Genomic DNA, 20,420 nt, shown 5'->3' on the forward strand with positions numbered 1-20,420 from the left:
TATCCTAATAACTGGATACTTATCATTGTATCAATGAAGCCACTTTATAGTTTTTGTACCTTCGAAAAACCTGTCAGTTGGGGGTCTGAAGCCCATACTCATCCACATGTCCTGGTGCACACAGAAAGTTGATCCACACTAAAAAGATTATTGAAAATAATTATAGAACATGGAATAGCATCATGGAAGACAAGGACAGGACCGAGAAGGCGTCTCACTTTCAGTAAGATTATTCTTCCTCAGGCACAATCACACGTGAGATGATAGACGTTAAGTAGCAAGTGATTATTGCTTATTATTTTGTGTTTAGGGAAAATGGGATGTGCCAGTTACACACAGCTTGCGTGGATAATACTGAATACTCGTATTACTCAGTAGACCGTGAGTGTCACCTGTTCAGGCTTGGCTGCGTTCTTTACATGTTCTGTAGTAGCTCTTGATCTTTGTCTGGGGCGTCTTTCGTGGGTAAATAAACCTACATTTTGCCTTATGCTGCAGCGAATTTCGACCTAGTAAAATACAACAACAAGAGCGCGCCAGCTTTCATCACCAGGATCTGGTTGTTGCGTAACCCAGAACATCATTTTCCAGAAGTCTATCATCCAGAGTCTGAAGGGGGCAGAGCTAGACGTGAGTAAAACCAGCATTATCTGCTTTCGCCGACAAAAGAAGGAGGCAGGGGGACACACAAGCACTTTCGTCACACAAACATAAACAAACAAGTACAAGTTTTGCTAAAGTACTGGAGTGTACTTGACTTTTGTATTTCATGTTAGAAGATAAGGGAATGTTTTTCTGATTCAGTAATTAAATGTAGAAGTGGTTATATATAGTTTAGAGAGTTCAAGCAATACTGGGATTATTATGACAAAATTGCTTGATGATGTTGTCTTCGAAATAATAAAATTAAAAATAAATATGAGGGGCTGGAGAAATGGCTCAGTGGTTAAGAGTACAGACTGCTGCTTCAGAGGACCCAGGTTTGATTCCTAGCACATGGCAGCTCACAACAGTTGTAACTCCAATATCAGATAACCCTCACACAGACACACATGCACGCAAAACACTAATGCACATATAATAAATAAATAAAATTTAAAAATATATACAAGTAACATCATATGGAATCAAAGGGTTATATTTCTGAATAAATATGTATTCACTTCATAAAATATATTATGCAAGAATATAATACCAAATTTATATAATATAAATAAATTTATAACTTATATAAATATTATAATAGATAAATATAAGCATGTGATGATATTAGCGCAAGAAAGGCCATGAATGAAGGAGAGTATGGATAGTTATACACTCTAATATGTAGCTAGGAAACGGAAGTGGCAAAATGATGTAACTACATTAAAATTTCAGTAATATCTATATCATGTTCTAATGAAGAAATTTTATTCATTCCCAGAACCAACTAGATTTTATATCTGGATAGGTTTTGTATCAAACACCACCATCCTATTCGAAGCCTTCTTTCTTGATGACAGGAAGACATTCCAGATCCTGACGCAGCTCTGGGTAAGTAAACCTCGTAAGAGATAAAACTTCTCTTTTCCTGATTGTTCATTGCAACATCACTGTCCCTGCACTTCATTTCATGAAACACTGGCACAGGAAGCTGTTCGCTCACAGTTACAACTACAATCGCAATGGTATGACATTTGAGTTGAATGGTACAGGCTAATAATCTAATAATAATAATTTTAATATTCCTGATTTTTAGATCAGCGTCTTAGATACAATGGGATGGATATGTTTTTTTTTTTCAAAGTGGTACTACAAGTTTCTACTCCCACCAGCAAATGAAGGAGTGTTTCCCTTTCTCCACAACCTCGCCAGCATATGAGTTTTTAATCCTAGCAATTCTGATGGTTGTAAGATGGAATCTCAGAGTCATTTTAATTTTCATTTCCCTGATGCCTGATAATGTTGAGCATGTAAGTATTTTTCTTTTTTGTTATTATTATTAATTACACTTTATTCATTTTGAATCCCCCATAAGCCCCTCCCTCCTCCCCTCCCGATCCCACACTTCCTTCCCTTTCTGCATGCATGCCCCTCCCCACGTCCACTGATAGGGGAGGTCCTCCTCTCCTTCATTCTGATCTTAGTCTATCAGATCACATCAGGAGTGGCTGCATTGTCATCTTATGTGGCCTGGTAAGGCTGGTCCCCCGGGGGGGGAGGTGATCAATGAGCAGGCCAATCAGTTTATGTCAGAGGCAGTCCCTCTTCCCATCACTATGTAAGCCACTTGGACACTGAACTGCCATGGGCTACATCTGTGCAGGGGTTCTAGGTTATCTCCATGAATAGTCCTTGGTTGGAGTATGAGTCTCTGGGAAGTTCCCTGTGTTCAAATTTTCTTGTTCTGTTGCTTTCCTTGTGGAGTTCCTGTCCTCTCCAGCTCTTGCTATTTCCCACTTCTTACATAAAATTTCATTCACTCTGCCTGACAGTTGGCCATCAAGCTCAGCATCTGCTTTGATAGTCTGCAGGGCAGAGTCTTTCAGAGGCTCTCTGTGGCAGGTTCCTAGGTTGTTTCCTGTTTTCTTCTTCTGGCTTTCAGAGGCCCTCTGTAGCAAGTTCCTAGGTTGTTTCCTGTTTTCTTCTTCTGATGTCCACCCTCTTTGCCTTTCAGGATGGGGATTGAGCCTTTTTGTTAGGGTCCTCTCTTTTGCTTAGTTTGTTTAGATGTACCGATTTTAGTGGGTTTATTCTATGTTGTATGTTTATATGAGTGAGTATATACCGTGTGTGTCTTTTTGCTTCTGGGACAACTCACTCAGGATGATCCTTTCCAGGTCCCACCATTTACCTGCAAATTTCATGATTTCCTTATTTTTCATTGCTGAGTAATACTCCATTGTATAGATGTACCACATTTTCTGCATCCATTCTTCAGTTGAGGGGCATCTGGGCTGTTTCCAGCTTCTGGCTATTACAAATAAAGCTGCTACTGTAAGACCTGGGGTCTCACAGCTCAGGAGTTTAATCACGCCCTTCCCAGAAACTCCCCCAGACCAAGACTCGTTGCAAAAGCAAGAGGTTTATTAACCATTGTACAACGGGGTCACCCCTGCCGGTCAGCAAAGAGTGGCACCAGGAAACAAAGGCCTTTAGGTTTTTAAAAGAAAAATTGTGGGAAATTTGAAGTTGCAGTTTTGGCAATTTAGGATTGGATGAGGAAGTTATAAAGTAAGATAATTGGTTAGTCTTAGGTGCTCAAGCTTGGCCAGTCTTGCCAAGTGTGGATGCAGCTGCAATTTAAGGTGGGGGTCGTTAGCTCATCCTTGAAGATTAGGGTCTACAGACTTTTGGCTGGAGGTCAAAAGCTACTCAGAAGAAGTCTAGGTTCGTTGCTAAGAAACGCTATCTCAAGGACAAGGGTCTGGTCCTTCTTTTGCTGAGTGAAGGTCATTGCTTGCTTGCCCCTTTTTTTATATCTGTCCTCACAGATAGGGTCACATTCCTTCACTCTCTGGAAAGGTACTAAGAGGCTTTAGCTTAACCTGGACCTAAAACTCAAAACTATAGGCTTTAGAAGACATATAGGTTACAAAGTTAGTCTAACGCTTTCACTACAAACATGGTTGAGCAGGGATGGATATGTTTTAATTTATCCCCAGAAAGAATGTGTGACCTGACTGGCATTACCATGTTGGTAGGAAGGGTGGGGTGAGGTAGCAGGATTTACAAACTGATGACAAAGTTTCGTGAACTCAGATTATTAAGTGTGATTATAACACCTGTCTCTTCTGACTTTTCTGCCATGAAATTCAGCAACGGGAACAAGTATTACTGAAGAAATGTGGGAAAAATATGTGAATCTGACAAAGGCTGTCCATATCCCTACTGAAAATATTGAAAATGTCTACAAATAGGTAAGTCAGTTGCTGTAAAACTGACCTGAAATTAGAGCAAGTCATAAAGATTTTTGTTTTCCATCTCAGCAGTGTAGGATCTCTACAAAACTATGAAGGAAATGCAATAATATATTAAATTTTCTTCTTCTTTTTTTTTTTTTTGTCTTACCTCACAGATGCATGCCCTAAATGGAAGTCTTGATCCCGAGTGTAGAGAAACATTGTATTATTCACTCTTCTTGATTCATTAGAATTAAATTTTGATGTCAATTCAAGCTTGTAAAAACAAAGTATTTACAGCTGTCAATCACCTATCCACACAAACAAATTTCTGCACCTCCTAACTGCTATTGAAAATCATTCCTGGCTTCATTTGTGATTAAATGCATTGATTTCAATAGCAAAAGCATTTTCAATAAAGTGCCAATGTGCATCATGCAGTGGATTCTATCCGAAGCCCAAACTGTGATTACCTTCATTCATAACCCCATCATGAATGGGAATAATTTGTGGATTATAAAATTTAGGAGCTAGAATTATAAAACGCTAGTATTATATAAAATCATATATAAATTATATAAAGGTATTTCAATTTTTTCTGTGGTTTATTTCGGAATATTACCAAAAAATTCTTAAAGGACACACAATGTCTCCAAATCTCCTATATACATATCTGAACTGGCTTTATTGCAAACCATGGTACAATTCTCTCACAAAAGCAATTATATATAGTGTGTACATGTATGTATATACATAGATGCATGTAATAAATAGCAAATAGTAAAAATGTTTTTATTAAACTATGGTAGGATTGTTTCGCAGAATGTGCTTGTGAACATACATACACACATATGTGTGACACCAATTAATTGAAAGGATTTGGAGGGGGAAAACAGTGACATAATTATAATAAGAAAGTAAAAGAAATATAAAACAGGGTTGTCATCACTCTCAAAAAGGCTTGAAGAGTCAGTTGTATTTCGTCATTCAACAAGAGTGGAGACTGCACTTACAACCCTGGCAACTGAGCCCACCTGTCATTCAGGTGGAGAAAGACTCTGTCTTAAGAACCAGGCACAGGGGGATGGAGGAAACACTCCTTTATATACTCACCAATACATATCTATCCACACAAACAACACGCATCCACAGGCGTCAGGGTGCTGTCATCAGACATGATGCTGTTTATGGAGGCATGCCCAAGGATGGAAAGAAATTCTGAAAATTTCATCAATGTTGTTTTTTAAAATTTTTATTTCCAGCAGTTTTTTCATATGTTATAATAGGATCACAGTTTCGCCTCTCCCAGCTCATCCCAGATGCCCCCTACCTCCCTACCCACCCAAATCCACACCCTTTCTATTTCTCTCTCCTCAGAATACAAATTAATGTGGGTTTTTTCAATCCCATAAATCAGAGTGTTCTGTGTGTTTGGACTGTTAAAAGACACACAGGATTTTGTTGGAGGCTGAGAGAAGAGAGGGAAAATGACAGCAGCATCAGCCATGGCACCTTGAAAATAGGGGCATGCCAGGTGTGTAAGGTGTGTTTAAAGGACCTATCAATTCATACACTGTCTCTCCTCGTCTGCTATTCACCGCTAGGGTTAATAACACACACTGATACTCCAAGATTTTCCTTTTCAGAGTGGTGGTGATTTAAAATCATATTTCAGTCCACAAAGAACTAGTGGCATATAACAAGCCCTGGGAGTGGAGAACTGTCTGCCTTGGGTACACGATCTCTCACTGGTTATCCTGTAACAAGTGGTCCACCCTGAGATCATATACGCACAAGAGGTATGGAAACAGACTGAGCATGTTACTTTCATACATTTAATGTGTACATATATATTTATGTATGTAACAATAATAATTAATGAGAAGACTGTGAATATGAGAGTACAGGGGTTATGAGGGGGGTTGGAAAGAGAAGTTGGGGTCAGTGATGTAGTTATATTTGAATATGTTATGTATATTCATATAAAGTATATTTAAATCATATGTGTTTTATTGTATACTATATTTCATATATTTATATATGCATAACTATTTAATATATTTAATTGTTAGCTGTTTAATTATTTTATAATATAGAATATATTTAAATATACTTTGATATTTATATATTGATATAAATTCATTACATGTATGCTATATATGTATATGTATGTTATATATGTGTATAACATATGTATATACATACATATGTTTATGCATGTTATATATGTTATATATGTATAACATGCATATACATATATAACACACATGTAATGAATTTATATCAATACATAAATATTGTACTGTTGTGGTTTGAATAGGAATGGCTCCATAGGTGCCTATACATGAAGGCTTGGTCATTACGGAGTGGTGCTATTTGAGAAGAATTAGAAGATTGGCCTCCTTAGACAAAGTGTGTCACTGAGGGGTGGGATTTGGGGGTTCCAGTGCTCAAGCCAGGGCTCTTCCTGTTGCATGTGGATCAGACTGTAAAACACTTAGCTCCTTCTGCAGCACTCTGTCCTCAAGATTTCCTGCTTCCCACCGTGATGCTGATTATGGACTAAACATCTGAAACTGTAAGACAATCCCAGTTAAAGGCTTTCCTTTACAAGAATTGTCAAGATCATGATGTCTCTTCACAATAGAACAATTGACTAAGATGTGTGCCAGAAGTTTTTTCTCCTTGGGACTGAAAAAAATGTTGTTTGTTTGTTTTTGCCGTTACGGAACCATTAAAAACAATTTAGAAACAATCTGGGCTTTGGGGATGGAGAATGGCCGTCAGGGTCTGGCAGTGTGGGCCAGGTCCTGGCGGGGGCTCAGGCTGAGGGTCTCTGAGGGACTGGCTGCAGGAATCCCGGCTGCTTGTGCAGGCTCCGAAGCTTGGTCAGCAGCCCCTGGATGAAGTCCTCCATAGGATTTGTGCAAGACTCCAGGAGTCCCTGGATTTCAGGCATCTTTCAGCTTCACTGTCCAATTCCAACAGCCCATCAATGTTGACCTCGTCTGGCATATCTGACTCCCTGCCTCAGTAGAGCTCCTCCAAGGGACCTTCAATCCACTTCTTCATGTCCAGCCGCAGCTGAAGCTCCCACCGGTCGGTCATACTTGATGGGCACTCCTTGGCCGCTTCTGCAGCCCGCTGGGGCTGCCCCCACCCCTTTTCCACTTTCCTCCCTCCCTCCCTCCCTCCCTCCCTCCCTCTCTCTCTTTCTTTCTCTTTCTTTTCTTTTCATTTCTTTATTTTTTTATTTTTTTATTTATTTTTATTTTTTTGGTTAAGAGCATTGTATGTTCTTCCAAAGGACCTGGATTCAATTCCCAGCACCCACATGGCAGCTCACAAATGTCTGTAACCCCAATTCCAAGGGAACTGACACGTTCACACTAATGCACATAAAATAAAATTAATTAAATTATTAAATAAGAAAAGAAAACTTCTAAAAACAAAAATAAAACAAAAACAGAAGTTGCTTTTGTCGTGCTTGTTTGTTTAAGGACTTTGTCAGGTGAATAAGCTGAAATGGAAAGTCTAGAAAGTTCCAGACATCAAAAACATGGATGACCAGTGAAAACATGTTTAGGTAGCAATATAGCGTTCATGGAGACTTTCAAATATCCAGACAGGTATAGAATGTGGATGTGCCTAAATCTGTGAGTGCAGCTCAAAGAGTCCTTCATATCATAAAGAAAACTCTTGATTTTTTAAATTAATTTTTATATTAATTACAGGTTATTTACTTCGTATCCCAGCCGTAGCGCTCTTCCTCATTCCCTCCCAATCCCACCCTCCCTCCCAAATCTCCTACCTGCCTCTTTCCAAGTCCACTGATAGAGGAGGTCCTCCTCCCCTTCCATCTGACACTAGCTTATCAGGTATCTTCAGGACTGGCTGCCATGTCCTCCTCTGTGGCCTAGCAAGACTGTTCCTCCCTCAGGGGGCGGGGGTAAAGTAGCCAGTCGTTGAGTTCAGGTCAGAAATAGTTCCTCTCCCCCTTACTAGGGAAATCCACTTAGTTACTGAGCTACCATGTGCTACATCCGAGCAGGGGTTTTAGGTTATATCCTTATATGGTCCTTGGTTGAAGAAATAGTCTCATAGAGGGCCCCCATGCCCTGATATATTATGTCCTTTTGGAGCTCCTGTCCTCTCCCAGTCATACTAATTCCTCCATTTAAAAATGTATGATTGTATTTCTCTACATTTTTTCAGCTTTAATAAGACAATCTTATATCCCTATTGATGTTTAAATGGCATTCTATGGAAGTAAAACTGTGAGCAGAAAAAGTGACATTACTTACAAGTAGGCAAAATTAATAAACCTCTGGAGTGCTTATAAATTACTTTGCAAAGAATATGAGCATGGAAATACTCTGTACTGTACTGCAGATCTCTGTACTGTTAAAAAGAAATTGTTCACATTAGGAATTAGTATTTTCCCATATGAAAATATTTTATATGATATTATCAAACTTTTCCCTAATAATGCTGTCATGTCCACTAATAGGCCTCCTATCATGACTAAATCCTGTGAGTCAAATATGAATACCAATGAGGTCAAAGTGCATGGCATGTATCCTAGTCATAGTGTGGGAAACAGACCTTCCCTGACTCTCAAAAAGCTAGCTCATGGAGGACATTCATTTATTATTAAAGGTGTGTGAACACCTAATATTTTAATCTACCCTATATTATGATAGAATAATTCAGTGTACATGAACATGTAACATACCAATACTGAAAATTATCGTTCCAAGACTCAAACTTATTAAAAATATATATGTAACTTAAAAAATGCTGTTATAGTTCAATAAGAAAAACACTAGCCAATTTGAATTCCATATTCTATAATTTCCTGATAATTAAATATAGAATTATCTGATGATGAAAATCATGTTATACTATAACTGAGATATTTTTATTATTAATCTCTATATTTAGATGGTTTAATTATTTCCACTTCATTTTTGTTCTTTTCACATTTTTGAACTTATTCTTCCAGTTGTTTCGCTGAGTATCATTTCTGCACTCTAAGATCTCATTGAAAGAAAGGAAATAGAAAATTTCAGTCTTAAATTTTATTTTAGTTAAATTTTAATTTTGTTTTCAGGTATGTAAAAGGAACTTTTATTAGCTTGGTTCAATTATTGTTTTGGAGGCTTACTGTCTGCTAACCTAGGCCTAGTCCTGGAAGCTTCAAGATTTGGTACAATCTAAGCTAGGCCTAGAATGTTTTCAGCTTCTGAGACTTACAGCTGAACAAGCTCATTCTTTCTTGTTCTTACTGAGCTCTGGGTTGACTGGTTCAACTCAGCTGTTCTGGCTCAAATTCCTCTCCTAGCTGACTTATTCAATCTGTCTTCTCTCTAAGCCCTTGATTTGCTCCGCTTGGATTCAAACTAACTCAAACTGCTCTAGTCTCCTGTCTCCCCATTCTCTGATTTCTTTGGTCTTCACCTGAGTTTCTCTCGGCAACCCTTCTATTACTGTCTAGGTAAAACTACCTCCTTTCTCTCTCTCTCTCCCTCTATCTCTCTCTCTCTCTTTCTGTCTGTCTGTCTGTCTCTGTTTCTCTCTCACTCTGTACATTGCCCCTTAAGTAGCTTCCTTTTCCTCATTCTTCTTTGGAGAGTTGGGCATATCCTATTCTGTCATATCTTCTCTGCTGTCTCACATTTTCTGCCACTCAATTAGACATCACTTTCAAACATGGATGCTTTCTTCTACAAATTTGCTTTACCTTCATTCTTTGGGATTGAAGACATGTACCACCATACCTAGATCTAAACTTTTCTTTACCTGAAACATATATATCACCCTGGCCTTGAACTCTGTCTCCTAGATTAAAGGCGTGTTTATATTAAAGTTTGTTATCCATTGGGATGACATTGACCTAGAAGGTTTTTGGGTGTAATCTCTTGCCAGAGCAGCCACATTTTGAATTAAAAATTCCTCTACACATTTGTTGTGTTTTTTTTCCTATGTCAGATATCCATGAGACATGTATTATATGTATATATATATATATATATATATGAATTATCCTCTGAAAGATGAGAGTTCTAATCATACATTCTAAAGAAAGTCACCTGATAATCATAAAAAATGGCTAGTACATGGACCAAAGGTAGCCCAATAATTTGGCTATTTTAGACCTGCAACAAACATTCCAACCTCCTCACAATCAATATCCCCTTATGTAGAATATTTAGTATAGGTACTGAATTTTTCCTGTGAAATTTGGTTGAAAAATATCAGCTCAACCTTTGCAATAATTGTGTTTTAAGTTATAAAATTTTGTGTGCGGAGCAGCAGCAGGAGGATCAGCACAGTGACCAGCGATCAGAACTCGCGGCCATAAAACACAGTCATTGTGTTTCCCAGGTGAGAGGATACCCCATGGTGGGGGATTCAATCAGCTTTTAACTCACCCGGCTAAACCACGGAAGAGATCCCGGTTCCTCCAGACACTTGGCTGCCTGCCGCCAGCCCCAGCCCCAGCCCAGAGCCACAAACCAGTGTCTCTGGTCACGGTCCCAGACTGAACCTTGTGCACCACACTATCAGAATTTTCAGTCGAGAGATAACCCTATGGTACAGGAAACGATTGGGACCGACCCTAGGTCACCCAGACATCCCCTGGAAAAGACTCCGGTTCCACAGGCACCCCAGGAGCCAGCCCGGAGCCAGAGCCGGCGACCGAGGCGCCTTCACAAAGCCCTGCCTGCCTGTACGCCTGATTTGCCACCTAAGATAAAACTGTGGGCACCAGGACACCAGCAAATGAGTTTCACTGTCTGGTGCAAACACACAGGGAGGGAAACGGCTGGTCGGATCTCAGAGCACTCAGCCGACACCCCCACCCCGAAAAGATCTCTGGAAAATTACCCAGCTTAGGGAGGCACCCAGGCTCCCAAAGGCCGCAAAGGCAGACACAGGCAGTTTCTGCACGCCAGCCAGCTGGCAGACACTGAGCAGTGTGCACCATGGCAAAAAAGACACTGGGAGTCCATGTCTCCAGAGAATCCACAAGGAAGGAAGGAAACTGTACTGACCTAAATCACCCAATCCTTCCCTAGAAAAAGTCTAGCAGACTAGTGGGGCCGAGGCACCATCACTCAGCTGTGCTCCAGACACAGGCACAAACATTTGCTGCGTGCCTGATTTCCAACTGGGTCACAGCAGCTGATCATTAAATTTACAACAAGAAACCCAGAAACAGGGCAGCTGTCCTCAGGACTTCCCTGGGTAGGAGGAGAACCCTCTCAACTAACAAAGACCACAACAGCTACCACTCAGGTCTCTATCCCTGAGGTGAGCAGCAGCAACTCCTGAAAAAACGCCAGCCATCCAGGGACTATACCCAAAAAGCTGAGAAGACATCCTTCAGGAAAAGCAGCTTTCTGCAAAGGGGATTCTCTCCACCACAGGATCCCCAGGAACCACCAGAAAATAACCCCAAACACCTCAGATAGCACAATGGGTAGAGGCCAGCGTAAAAGCTCAAGCAACAACAGATAGAGCAATATGGCATCTCCAGAACCCAGTTACCCAGGGACAAGTAGCCCTGGACATCCCAGCACAACTGAAAACCAAGAAGATGACCTAACAACTATGCTCATGAAGATAACAGAGGAAACAAATAAGATACGTAGAGACATAGAGGAAGATAAACTCAAACAGAATATTGCCATCCTTAAAGAAATAGAGGAAGCTGCAGCCAAACAGTTTATGGCATTTAGAAAAGAAATGCTTAAAGCACTGAATGAAATAAAAGAAACAGAGTTGAAGGAACTAAAAGAAAAACAGGAAAGTACAATCAGACAGGTGAAGGAAGTAAAGAAAACAACTCAAGACCTGAAGATAGAATTGGAAAAATTAAAGAAAACACAAATGGAGGAAATAATGGAGAGGAAGAATCTAGGGAAGAAAGCAGGAACTACAGAGGTAAGCATAACCAACAGACTACAAGAGATGGAAGAAAGAATTTCAGGTGTAGAAGATACAATGGAAGAAATCAATGTATCTGTCAAAGAAAATGTTAAATCCAAAAAATTTCTGACACAGACCGTCCAAGAAAATATGAAAAGACAAAACCTAAGAATAATAGGTATAGAGGAAAAAGAAGACTCCCTTCTCCAAGGCACAGAAAATATTTTCAACAAAATCATTGAAGAAAATTTCCCCAAGTTAAAGGAGAGGTCAATTATAATAAATGAGGCCTACAGAACACCCAACAAATTTGACCAGAAAAGAAAATCCTCCTGCCACATAATAATCAAAACAGTAAGTATACAGAACAAAGAAAAAAATACTAAAAGCTGCAAGGGAAAAAGGCCAAGTAACATATAATGGCAAACCCATTAGAATCACACCTGACTTTTCAACAGAGACTATGAAAGCCAGAAGGGCCTGGACGGATATCATGCAGACACTAAGAGAACACAGATGTCAGCCCAGGCTACTATACCCAGCAAAACTCTCAGTCCTCATAGATGGAGAAAACAAGATATTCAATGACAAAAACAAATTTCAACAATACCTACAAACAAATCGAGCATTACAGAAGACACTGGAAGGGAAAATACAACCCCAAAAAATTAGCTTCTTTCAAGAAAACACAGGAAATAATTAACCTTACTACAGTAAAACAAAAAGCAACCAAGCACACAACCTGATGACCACAGCCAACATCAAAATCAAGGGATCTAACAGCCACTGGTCATTAATCTCTCTCAACATCAATGGACTCAACTCTCCAATAAAAAGACACAGATTAACAGAATAGATACATAAACAAAACCCAGCAATCTGTTGCATACAAGAAACACACCTAAGACACAAAGATAGACATTACCTGACGGTAAAGGGATGGAAGACAACTTTCCAAGCAAACGGACCCAAGAAGCAATCAGGAGTAGCCATTCTAATAGCTGATAAAATAGACTTTCAACCAAAATTAATAAAAAGAGATGGGGAAGGACACTTCATACTCATCAAGGGAAAATTCCACCAGGAAGACATCACAATCCTGAACATCTATGCCGCAAATACAAGAACACCGACATTTGTTAAAGAAACATTGATAAAATTCAAACCACATATAGATCCCCACACATTAATAGTGGGAGACTTCAACACACCACTCTCAACAAAGGACAGGTCAACAAAACAAAAATTAAACAAAGAAACAATGTCTCTGACAGAGGTCATGAATCAAATGGACCTAACAGACATTTACAGAACTTTACACCCAAACACAAAAGAATTTACCTTCTTCTCAGCACCTCATGGAACCTTCTCCAAAATAGACCATATAGTTGGTCACAAAGTAAGCCTCAACAGATACAAGATGATTGAAATAATCCCTTGTATCTTGTCTGATCACAATGGAATAAAGCTGGACCTCAACAATAACAGAAATAGCAAAAAGCCTACACACACATGGAAACTGAACAACTTGTTACTAAATGACAGCTGGGTCAGGGAAGAAATAAAGAAAGAAATTAAAGTCTTCCTAGAACTCAATGAAAATGAAGACACAACATACCCAAACTTGTGGGACACAATGAAAGCAGTGCTAAGAGGAAAGTTCATAGCACTAAGTACCTGCAAGAAGAAATTTGAGACAGCACATTCAAGCAACTTAATGGCTCACTTAAAAACCCTAGAAAAAGAAGAAGCAGACACACCAAAAAGGAGTAGACGCTGGAAATAATCAAACTCAGGGCTGAAATCAATCAATTAGAAACAAATAAAACAATTCAAAGAATCAGTGAGACCAAGAGCTGGTTCTTTGAGAAAATCAACAAGATAGACAAACCCTTACCAAGCTAACTAAAAGGCAGAGAGACACCACCCAAATCAACAAAATCAGAAATGAAAAGGGGTACATAACTACAGACACTGAGGAACTCCAAACAATCATTAGGACTTACTTCAAAAGTCTATATGCAACAAAATTTGAAAATCTAAATGAAATGGACAATTTTCTTGATCGATTTGACTTACCAAAGCTGAATCAGGACCAGGTAAATCAACTAAATAGTCCTATATCCCCCAAAGAAATAGAAGAGGTCATCAAAAGTCTCCCCTCCAAAAAAAGCCCAGGACCAGATGGCTTCAGTGCAGAATTCTACCAGACCTTCAAAGAAGAGCTAACACCAATACTCTTCAAACTATTCCACAAAATAGAAACAGAAGGAACATTACCAAACTCATTCTATGAAGCCACAGTCACCTTGGTACCTAAACCTCACAAAGACTCAACAAAGAAAGAGAATTTCAGGCCAATCTCCCTTATGAACATTGATGCAAAAATACTTAATAAAATACTTGCAAACTGAATCCAAGAACACATCAAAGATATTATCCACTATGACCAAGTAGGCTTCATCCCAGGTATGCAGAGGTGGTTCAATATACAGAAATCCATCAATGTGATCCACCATATTAACAAACTGAAAGAAAAAAAAACCACATGATAATCTCCCTAGATGCTGAAAATGCATTTGACAAAATCCAACATCCATTCATGGTTAAAGTATTGGAGAGATCAGGGATACAAGGCACATATCTAAACATAGTAAAGGCGATATATAGCAAGCCTATAGCCAACATCAAACTCAATGGAGAGAAACTTAAAGCAATCCCACTGAAATCAGGGACAAGACAAGGCTGCCCACTCTCTGCATATCTCTTCAACATAGTTCTGGAAGTCCTTGCTAGAGCAATAAGACAGTTGAAGGAGATCAAGGGGATACAGATTGGAAAAGAAGAAGTCAAATTATCACTATTTGCAGATGATATGATAGTATACATGAAAACTCTACCAGGGAACTCCTACAGCTGATAAACACCTTCAGCAAAGTGGTCGGATACAAAATTAACTCAAAAAATCAGTAGCCCTCCTGTATACAAAAGACAAAAGGGCTCAGAAAGAAATTAGGGAAACAACACCCTTCACAATAGCCACAAATGACATAAAGTACCTTGGTGTAACCCTAACCAAGAAAGTCAAAGACTTATATGAAAAAAATTTCAAGTCTCTGAAGAAAGAATTAGAAGAAGATATGAGAAGATGGAAAGATCTCCCATGCTCATGGCTTGGCAGGATTAACATAGTAAAAATGGCCATCTTACCAAAAGCAATCTACAGATTTAATGCAATTCCCATCAAATTGCCAACACAATTCTTTACAGACCTGGAAAGAAAAATTCTCAACTTCATATGGAATAACAAGAAACCCAGAATTGCTAAAAACAATCCTCTACAATAAAAGATCTCCTGGAGGTATCTCCATCCCTGATCTCAAGCTGTACTATAGAGCAACAGTTATGAAAACTGCATGGTACTGGCATAGAAACAGAATGGTGGATCAATGGAACCGAACAAAAGACCCAGAAATAAACCCACACACTCAGGAACACCTGATTTTTTACAAAGGTGCCAAAACCATACAATGGAAAAAAGAGAGCATCTTCGACAAATGGTGCTGGTCTAACTGGATGTCTACATGTAGAAAAATGAAAAAAGATCCATACTTATCACCCTGCACAAAACTGAAGTGCAAGTGGATCAAAGACCTTAACATAAAACCAGACACATTAAATCGGCTAGAAAAAAAAGTGGGGAATACCCTAGAACTCATTGGTACAGGAGAGAACTTCCTGAACAGAACACCAACAGCACAGGCTCTAAGAGCAACAATCAATAAATGGGACCTCCTGAAGCTGAAAAGCTTCTGTAAAGCAAAGGATACTGTCATCAAAACAAAGTGACTGCCTACAGATTGGGAAAAAATCTTCACCAACCCTTTATCTGACAGAGGACCCATATCCAGTATATATAAAGAACTAAAGAAGCTGAAAAGCAACAAACCAAGTAATCCACTTAAAAAATGGGGAACAGAGCTAAACATTGAACTCTCTGTAGAGGAATATCGAATGGCAGAGAAGCATTTAAAGAAATGCTCAACCGCATTAGCCATTAGGTAAATGCAAATCAAAACAACCCTGAGATTTTACCTTACACCCATCAGAATGGCCAAGATCAAAAACTCAAGTGACAACACATGCTGGAGAGGTTGTGGAGAAAGGGGAACCCTCCTCCACTGCTGGTGGGAATGTAAACTTATACAACCACTCGGGAAATCAATCTGGCGCTTTCTCAGACAACTAGGAATAGAGCTTCCTCCAGATCCAGCCATACCACTCCTAGGCAAATACCCAAAAGAGGCTCAAGTACACAAAAAGGACATTTGCTCAACCATGTTTGTAGCAGCTTTATTTGTAATAGCCAGAAGCTGGAAACAGCCCAGATGCCCCTCAACTGAAGAATGGATGCAGAAAATGTGGTACAATGGAGTATTACTCAGCAATGAAAAATAAGGAAATCATGAAATTCGCAGGTAAATGGTGAGACCTGGAAAGGATCATCCTGAGTGAGTTGTCCCAGAAGCAAAAAGACACACACGGTATATACTCACACATATAAAGATACAACATAGAATAAACCCACTAAAATCAGTACATCTAAACAAACTAAGCAAAAGAGAGGACCCTAACTAAAAGGCTCAATCCCCATCCTGAAAGGCAACGAGGGTGGACATCAGAAGAAGAAGAAAACAGGAAACAACCTAGGAACTTGCTACAGAGGGCCTCTGAAAGCCAGAAGAAGAAAACAGGAAACAACCTAGGAACCTGCCACAGAGGGCCTCTGAAAGCCTCTGCCCTGCAGACTATCAAAGCAGATGCTGAGCTTGATGGCCAACTGTCAGGCAGAGTGAATGAAATTTTATGTAAGAAGTGGGAAATAGCAAGAGCTGGAGAGGACAGGAACTCCACAAGGAAAGCAACAGAACAAGAAAATTTGAACACAGGGAACTTCCCAGAGACTCATACTCCAACCAAGGACTATTCATGGAGATAACCTTGAACCCCTGCACAGATGTAGCCCATGGCAGTTCAGTGTCCAAGTGGCTTACATAGTGATGGGAAGAGGGACTGCCTCTGATATAAACTGATTGGCCTGCTCATTGATCACCCCACCCCCTAGGGGGGACCAGCCTTACCAGGCCACAGAAGAAGACAATGCAGGCACTTCTGATGTGATCTGATAGACTAAGATCAGAAGGGAGGAGGACCTCCCCTATCAGTGGACGTGGGGAGGGGCATGCATTCAGAAAGGGGAGGTAGGGTGGGAGGGGGAGGGGGAGGAGGGAGGGGCTTATGGGTGGATACAAAATAAATAAAGTGTAATTAATAATAATAATAAAAAAAAGAAAAAAAAAGAAAAAAACTTTTGTGTGGAACAGGTGAATCATGAGATTTCTGCCAGTGTCGGTGTCCTTTACCCATGTGGTGAACTTTACTCCAACTGACACAAGGTAGAAGGACAGAAAAGTACCTTTGGCCACATGTTCAGAAATAATTCTCACCTACTCTGAAGATTAGAATATTGCATAGCATGGAATCCAATTGGAACATATTTGATGATGGGCAAGGTATCTCAAAGCACACACCGATTGCTTTCTTTCCTCCAGAAAAATACACTTTTTATCTCTGGAAAGGTTTACATGCTATGTATTGGCATTTCTCAGGAAGTCCTAGCAATGAGCTTTACCCATTGCCAAAAGAGCACGAGATACTTGGGAGCAAGTGATTAAACATGGGAGCCTGTAGGAACACTCATATTTCTGCCACCAAATTCCCTATAAACTAAAGGGGACTTCAAATGCCATGTATGGTATTCAGCACTCACCTGTCACTCATTCTTCTTATGGTGAGCAGCAGCAGGGGGGAATACAAAGTGAATAAATTGTAATTAACAAAGAATTTTTTTAAAAAAGATGATGCTATTTGCCAATGGCTTTAAACATAAACAGATAAAACACAGTTTGGTGCTAAGCCAATCTACATAAACAACACTATCTTTCTCCCTGAGACCAAAGATTTTCTTAGGTATGGAATTTTTCCTCATGTTTAGAGAACCAGGGTAGAGTTATTATTATGGAACAAGTCTCAGCACCAACTAGAGAGCATTTGAATGACCCCATTATTCTTGTTCCTATATTGTACCCACGTGGCCAGCTTAAGGGAGGGGGAGTTGTGTTTTGTGAGGTTTTCTAGAGGGCAAGGATCTTAATGTGATTTGCTAGAAGTCCACATTGCACGGGGCATTACGAAATATACCCCATGAAGAAGATACCCACCAGGAATGTCCAGGTTTTCCAGTTCAGTTATACTTTGTACCACTGGCAGCACATCCATCTTGGTGCTTTCTACATGCTGGGCAACCAAGGACCATGCATAGAGAGGACCTGGACCTCCTGTTCTGATGTAGCCCATAGGTGGCTCAGTCTCCATGTGGGTGCCTGAGTAAGGGGAGCAGGGGCTGCCTCTGTCATGATCTCAGTTGCCTGTTCATTGATCACTTCTCCCAGGCAGTGTGGGCTGACAAGGTCCCAGAGGAAGAGGACCCAGGCAGTCCTGATGAGACTTGAAAAGCTGGGGACAGAGGGCAGGAGAGGAGGATTCTTCCTTTCAATGGACTAGGAGAAGGGGAAAGGGGAGCTAATAGAGGGAAGGTGGGACCTGGGCAGATAAGAGAGGGAGCGCAATCAGGATATAAATGAATAAATTGTAAAAAGTAAAAAATCATTGTTTAAAATAAAATTAAATGCAAATTAAAAAAACAACTTGGAGTTGCTTACAGTTTCAGAGGTTTAGTCCATAACCAGCATGGTGGGGAGCATGAAAGTTTGCAGGCAGAGCAAGCTGCAGAGAGAGCTGAAAGTTTTACATCCTGACCCACATGTATCAGGAAGAGACCTGGCTTGAGCATTTGAAACCCCAAATCTCACCCTCAGTGACATATTTCCTACAGCAAGGCCAACTTTCTAATCTCTATCAAGTAGCACCACACCCTAATGACCAAACCTCCAAATATATGAGCCTAAGGGGCCATTCCTATTCAAAACACCACAGTACAATTATTTGATATATTTAAATATATAACATAATTAATGTATTAATATAATATGTAAATATGAAATTATATCTAAATATTTTATGAAATTTATATAAATAAATATATTAAGTAGTTCTAAAATAGACTATATAAATATATAATAGCATAAAATGTATATACAATATAAATGTACTTTACATAAATATATATAACATATATTGTTATATAGCTACATCAGTGATCTCACCCTCTCTTTTTCCAATCCCTCATATACCCCTGAACTCCTTTTCACACAAACAGCCTTTAATTATTATTTTTACATACGTAAAGAAATATATATATATGTGTGTGTGTGTGTGTGTGTGTAAATGTATGAAAGTAACGTATTGCTTGTGTGTATATTTCAGAGCAGACCACATGGTACAGGATAACCAGTGAAAGACCTTGTCCCCAAGGCAGACAGTTCTCCCACTCTCAGTGCTCTTTATTTGCCAGTCCTTCTTTGTGGATTGAAATCTGATTTTAAACCACCACCACTTAAAAAAAATCTTGGAGCATCAGTGTCTATGATTCACCCTATTAGTGACTGGCCTGGTGTGGAAACAATGTTTCTACTTATGACAACAGGTGGGGAGGCTCTGTGAGACAAACACAGGTAACCCACTCACCCACGCCACCCCTCATCTTCAAGGTACCATGGCAAATGTTGTCATTTTCTCTCGTATTTCAGCCTCAAACCAAAATGCTGTGTGTCTTATAACAGTTTGCACCCTCAGAGCACTCTGTACTCACCCACGCCACCCCTCATCTTCAAGGTACCATGGCAAATGTTGTCATTTTCCCTCATATTTCAGCCTCAAACCAAAATCCTGTGTGTCTTATAACAATTCGCACCCTCAGAGCACTCTGGTTTATGAGGATTTTTTTAAGCACATTAATTTATATTCTAATGGGAGAAGAATAGAAAGAGTGTGAATTTGGGTGAGTAAGGAGGTGGGGAAGCTCTGGGAGCAGTTGGGAAAGGTGAAGCTATAATCAGAATATATTGTATGAAAAAAATTTCCAATAAAAAATTTTAAAAATTGATTCATTTGATGAAATTCTTAGAATTTCTTAGAATTTCCTTACAACATTGGGCATAGCACCACTGTCCAATGCCAACACTGTGACTCATGTATGTGTGCATTAAAACATAGGTTATTTGCATGGATATATATGTGTGTATGGGTGCATGTGTGTGTGCTCACGGATGTGTGTATACTCTTAAGTGTGTAAAAAAGTATTTATTTCATCACGCTATGCTCTAGTTTTGAAACAGGGTCTCTCTGCTCCTGACAGGTGGGCTCTGAGCTGTTGCCATTGTCACAAGTGCAATCTCCAACTTTCTTCATCCAGTGCTGGGACTGATGATGCACAAATAAGACTTCAAGTCATTATTTGTGAGCGCTGACAACTGATTTTTTTTCTTTAATATCTCTATTATAATAACTATGTCACTGCTTTTTAATCCCTCTAATCCTAAGTATTTCCTCTTGTTGTTTTTCAATTAATTGGTGTAGCAGGCA

At 39.5% G+C, this 20,420-nt stretch overlaps 1 pseudogene; it reads right to left on the bottom strand.

Annotated features, from left to right (window-relative positions):
• Positions 1-6,664: 6,664 nt before the first annotated feature.
• Positions 6,665-7,039, bottom strand: LOC110544082 (protein phosphatase 1 regulatory subunit 14A-like; annotated as a pseudogene).
• Positions 7,040-20,420: the final 13,381 nt, after the last annotated feature.

The sequence above is a fragment of the Meriones unguiculatus genome, chromosome 21 (assembly GCF_030254825.1).
Source record: "Meriones unguiculatus strain TT.TT164.6M chromosome 21, Bangor_MerUng_6.1, whole genome shotgun sequence".
NCBI lineage: Eukaryota > Metazoa > Chordata > Mammalia > Rodentia > Muridae > Meriones > Meriones unguiculatus.